The sequence below is a fragment of the Carcharhinus amblyrhynchos genome, chromosome 12 (assembly GCF_965287045.1).
Source record: "Carcharhinus amblyrhynchos chromosome 12, sCarAmb.v2.hapA, whole genome shotgun sequence".
Classification (NCBI taxonomy): Eukaryota; Metazoa; Chordata; class Chondrichthyes; order Carcharhiniformes; family Carcharhinidae; genus Carcharhinus; species Carcharhinus amblyrhynchos.
Window position 1 is genome coordinate 13103411 of NC_137335.1, and position 6033 is coordinate 13109443.

At 42.5% G+C, this 6033-nt stretch overlaps 1 protein-coding gene across 2 annotated transcripts in view; it reads left to right on the forward strand.

Moving 5' to 3' along the window:
- Positions 1-5633, forward strand: part of ralgapa2 (Ral GTPase activating protein catalytic subunit alpha 2) — a 474330-nt gene extending 468697 nt beyond the window's left edge. For both annotated transcript variants that reach the window (XM_080200068.1, XM_080200069.1), the window contains one exon: positions 5520-5633. The gene's annotated coding sequence lies outside the window, so the exon portion shown is untranslated. The remainder of the gene's footprint in view (positions 1-5519) is intronic.
- The last annotated feature ends 400 nt before the right edge of the window (positions 5634-6033 follow it).

Here is a 6033-nt window from a genome sequence, read left to right on the forward strand (position 1 = left end):
TGCACCGTCGTCTGATGCAGTTTTTCGCCACGTAAGTAATAACCCTTCCTACCATTATTCCTACCAAAGTGGACCACCTCGCACTTGCCAACATTAAATTCCATTTGCCATTTCCTGGCCCATTCGCCCAGCCTATCTAGATCCTTCTGTAGACTCTCCACACCCTCCGCACAATTTGCCGTTCCACCAATCTTGGTGTCATCAGCAAATTTCGACACCCTACACTCGGTTCCCTCCTCCAGATCATCTATATAAATGGTAAATAGCTGAGGCCCCAGCACCGACCCCTGGGGCACTCCACTAGTCACCATCCACCAATCCGAATAGCACCCATTGACCCCCACTCTCTGCCTCCTATTTGACAACCAATCCTCTATCCACGCTAACACCAGCATGTAAATGTATTGGCTTCCAGCAAGTAAACCCAACTTAAATTAGTTGTAGTGCATGCTTTAGCACCCTTGGGATTGTTCAGTAAGTGCTTTCCAATCGCGGAATCCCATCTGATGTGAGATGCCATGTCCTGGGTTTTTTGGGCAGAGACTGGCTGAGTATGTATAGTACTCTCCACCTGTTGCGAACAGCTGAGGGAATGTGCTCTTTGATAGGATCCACCAGGCACTGGGATGCATGAGCTACATACCTCGAATCATACTGGCACTGAAATTCACATACCACATTATTCAATTGTGTGGTTGGCAGAATGTCTTTTTGACTTAACGGCAGCTTCCTGTTGATGGAGAATAATGCTCAGGTTCTTACTGTATAGCAGCAAAATGAACAGCTAGCTTTTTACCTGTTGCTCAAATTTGTAGGATATTTTACCAGGGTAACTTGAGGAGACTGGCCACTTTTGAGACTTGAAAGTAGTTGACTTAGGCCCATTCATGCTGTATATGCATTGAGCAATGATCCAATCAGTGTATCCTGCAGGATAATGGCTGTCTCCGTCAGATCGTTGCTCGCTGCATATCAGGCAGTCGTGTGGGCCTAAGGCTGCCACTTCCAGTCCTCAAACATGCCTGATCCCCATGGAATGAGGTGCAGTCTTGCCAAAATGTTGGCAGTTTCTCTCATTGTTCAAACACCTGGACAATTTTTCAATTATTGCAGTATCTCTTGAAATAGTTCCACTGAAATGGACACGTGCAGGTCATCATTATGCCTGCTCGCACTAATGATTGGGAAACTCTGAAGTTAGATGGTGATCCCTTGACTGTGTTGAAAAGTCACTGATAGATGCGTGCTAATGTTAGGAAAGGTAAACAACAACAGTAAATCTATGACATCAGAAAGCTACAAAAACAACTTTGAAGGAATCCTTGGGGTGAAAAGTGATATCAACAACCTAAATTGAGTTGAGTTATGAAAATAGTATACAGGGTTTTCTCATAAGTGGAGGCAGAAACTGATCTAAACTGTGCACAACAGACATATATCTGAGTCTGAGCAGAGAGGATGGAGTTTGAAGGTAGGAAAATGCTGAAGGATATGCATAAGTTTGCTAATCTGGTTTGAACAAAGTACTGCTTTCCTAACAAATCCTCATCTCCCAGTAACCTATATGAAGCAGCACCGACATTCATATGATAATTGCTGTCAGTATCTCAGGATTTAACTTGTGTTATGGTGCCAGTAGGCAAGCCAAGCCTTGCACATACATAATCATAGAATCTCTACTGTGTACATAGAACATAAGAAATAGGAGCAGGAGTAGGCCATCTAGCCCTTCGAGCCTGTCCCGCCATTCAATAAGATCATGGCTGATCTGTCAAGGCTCAGTTCCACATTCCCACCCTCTCCCCAGAAGGAGACCATTCAGCCCATCGTCTGCGCCAACAACAATCTCACCCAGGCCCTATCCCCGTAACCCCACATATTTACCCTGCTAATCTCCTGACACTAAGGGGCAATTTAGCCTGGCCAATCAACCTAACTCGCACTTTTTTGAAACGTGGGAGGAAACTGGAGCACTCAGAGGAAACCCACACAGACACAGGGAGAATGCACAAACTCCACACAGTCACCCAATTCCACATTTGAGCCTGGGTCCCTGGCACAGTCCTAACCACTGTGCCACTGTGTTACCCCTGTGTGTTTCAACAACTCAGGTTTGGCAGCTGTTTACTATTTGGGCCTTGACTTTATCAATGAGAGGGCAAGCTCCCAGAAGATAACACTGTCTGGGAGAGCGAAGCTTTGTTATTGATATATAGGACAGACTTTTTGGAATTCTGAGAGATGCAGCTGAGACATGGCTTGTTCTTGCTTGTATATAATGCTATTTCATCATCAGTAACTAATTTTGGACCACTCTAGCAATCACCTTGTCTGGAGCACAGCTGGATAACATTCTGAAATCCATGGTCAAATTGGGAAACAATATACGCCATTAGGTAGTTACCAACTTTGTAGAAAACTGACATTTTTTTTTACTGGTCATCAGGACCATTCCTGAGGTGTAAACCTGATCATTATAGCAGCAAAACTGCTGACCCAATGTCCTGGGAGGCATCCCATTAAGAACCTGCCTCCTGGATTGCTGTCCAGGAGGCTTCAGCAGGCAGGAGGACAAGTCGATGCGCACCATTTAAAGACTGACTGAAAACCTTCACCCGTGGTTACCTTGAGAGTGATGCTGAGTTGAGTGGCACAAAAGGGGGCTGGGCAAAGTGAATGTGAGAGAAGGCTGAGGAACCGGCTGCCATTCTGCACCCAAGTGCTGTCCATGAGAGCAATCCCCAGGGCTATTCTTTCAAATATGGGACTTTGCTCACAGATGACCTCAAGTTAGAGTTGACCTGCTGGAGCTGGTAGATGGAGGAGGGGGTCCTTTGCACAGCTAGTAAAATACCACCCTGTCAAAATTACAATTTTTATTCATACGTGGGTCATGAGTGTCACTGGTTGGGCCAGCATTTATTGCCCATCCTTAGTTGCCCAACAGAAGTTCAGAGTCAACACGTTGCTGTGGCTCTGGAGTCACATGTAGGCCAGACTGAGCAAGGACGGCAGATTTCCTCCCCTGAAGGACATTAGTGAACCAGATGGGCTTTTCCAACAGTGGTTTCATGGTCATCGTAGAGTCTTAATTCTAGTTATTTTTTATTGAATTCAAATTTTACCATCCGTCGTGGTGGGATTCAAACTTGGCTCCCCAGAACATTAGCTGAATTTCTGGATTAATAGCCTAGTAATAGGTCATTGCCTCCCCTAATTGATTCAGTTCCTGCTAGATGGTGACAAATGCAAGCATTCATGGGGAGGGGGAGGTGTAGTGTTAATGTTACTGTACTAGTAATTCAGAGATCGAGGCTAATGCTCTGAGGAACACAGCTTCAAATCCCACCTTAGCAACTGACAGAATTTAAACTCAATTAATAAATCTGCAATTAAAAGCCTAGTCAGTGACACCCCTATCCTGTGAATTAATAAAACAAAACACAAGCTCCCTGCAGGAGGAAGTTGGAACACATTAGTATTCCCATTCAACACTTTTTTTCTTATTTTTCCTGACCCTTCATGGCCTCCATACCAATCTCTAACTGAGGAGAATTCTTCTCTAGACTCTATTCAAGTGTATAACTTCGGTGGTTCAAAAATGTCCATTCAGATTACTGCGAATAAATATTAATTTGCTCAGAATTGCTTAAAATTTCATAGTACAACACAAACCATCTGGAGGATTTGCTTTTTCTTAAAGATTCCCTCTGAAATAGTAAATAGTACATGTTCTTAGAGCTTCAAGGTTTTAGATCATTAGCAACCTGTCCCGGTTCTCCCCCCAAGCCGACACTATAGTTAGGAAAGCCCACCAACACTTCTACTTTCTCAGAACACTAAGGAAATTTGGCTACAACTGTCACCAATTTTTACAGATGCTCCATAGAAAGCATTCTTTCTGGTTGTATCACAGCTTGGTATGGCTCCTGCTTTGTCCATGACTGCAAGAAACTCCAAAGGGTCGTAAATGAAGCCCAGTCCATTAAGCAAACCATTCCCATTCATTGACTTTGTCTACACTTCCTGCTGCCACTGAAAAGCAGCCAGCATAATTAAGACCCCCACAAAGCCCAGGCATTCTCTTTTCTACTTTCTTCCGCCATGATAAAGATACAAAAGTCTGAAATTACATACCAACTGACTCAAAAACAACATCTTCCCTGCTGCCATCAGATTTTTGAATGGACTTACCTTGCACTAAGTTGATCTTTCTCTACACCCTAGCTATGACTGTAACATTACATTCTCCACACTCTCCTTCTCTATGAATGATATGCTTTGTATAACTTGCAAGAAACAATTGTTTTCACTGTATACTAATACGTAACAATATATCAAATCAAAAATCAAATAATGTAATTAAGTTGAAACTTGAGGTGTAACTTGTGTTTGTTGAAAACAATATACATGGATTCTTCTGTGCTTAATAGGCTTAAATGTGATAAATATGCCTGTTATGATGGTATTTGCTCATGTAATTCCTTCTACCAAGAACCCAGGGTCAAGTTTCTGCTGTTAATATTGGTAGAATCCAGACAGAATTGGCTGAACCAGCTCAAAGCCAGTCTGAGAATCTTAAAAGCATCAATGAGTAATTTTCAAAACTGCTTATGTTCATGCTTCCTGCCATCTTTTCTGCTTGGTCAAGTTCACTTCACCCACATCGAGCGCGACCACAAAACTGGCCTGACTCCCAGCTGAAAATTACACTAATGTACCAATCACATTGGCTCAGGAAGGCTCTTCAAATTGTGCTTGTTTCCTCAGGCAACACAAGTAGACTTATTTTCAAAGTTTTGTACCAAACAACTTTTAATATGTGAAGAATTGGCTACTAGATCCGAATTGAAATTATTAACTGCCTTTGAAAGTCATTGTGAGTTATTTTAAATGAGATTACTTAACTGTGAAGAACTGGACACTGTTACTAAAAAGTGCTTATATTTGGCCATAAGCCTATTTTCAGGTATATTAATAACACTGAACCAGGTTACTCCTCTTAAATACGTCAATGAATACTCTTGGCTAAGATCAAGCATTGGATCAAGCCCAAGATGGGACAATGCCTTATCTTGTCAGCTTGGATCTTGTTTGTCTCTCTTGTGTGGACCATGAATTGGATTCAATTTGAATTTGGTCTTTGGAGCAAGCAAGGTGATGGATTTGGGTATGCCCGGTCCACTCTGAGCATTGGCTTTGCAACATTAAGAATGGAGCAAAAATGTAAAACTAAACAATCTATTATAATGGAAAAAAAAACTGGAGTTTTCTGGCCGTTTACACTGGCGGGATTCTCTGGTCCCGCAGCAATGAATGGAGGTTTGGCTGAGCACCAAATTCAACGTAGTCACTTGCAGAAATTTGGAGCCCAACCTAACTAATGCGATTTCAGGTTCATTTTGGTGGCAATTTATTGTGTCCAAAGTGGAAACTGTTAATCCAAAACAACATTCAAGGAGGTAATTTGCTGCCGTTTAAAATTTATGTTAATTCATCCATTTTGCGTCTTTTTTCAGGTTCTCTTAACAGAGGTCAAAGCACTGAAATGCCCATAGCTGTGGGAGCTGACCTTGCAGATCAGGCTCCCCCACCACTGCCACGTGCCACAAAAAACAAAGTCTCTGGGAAACTTTGCCGCTCTGCCAGTTCACTAAGCAAGTCTTCAAACTGAAAAAACCAAGTTGTAAGCTGGGGCTTGCCTCTTCATTTATCGCCTGATATTCTGTCCTTAAAATTCACTCTAGCCGGGATTTGAACGCTTCTTCTTTCTTTGATATCAAGTTAAATTTCAGAAGCAAGGTACAGAGAGAAGGAATGGCATAGACGCGATTGGCATTAAGAGATTTCCAATCCTGGTTAACCTATTTAAAGTGTAAATGTCAGCAGTGCGGAGCAGATAAGAGAGGTTGTTATGGTATATGCAGCCTTCTTGGGATGGATGCATGTTGTTATGGCCATGTCATAACAACGGTTATGGCTTGTGATGTTATTTAAGAATATAAAGTCACTGCTGGTTGTGTAGAGAAGCCC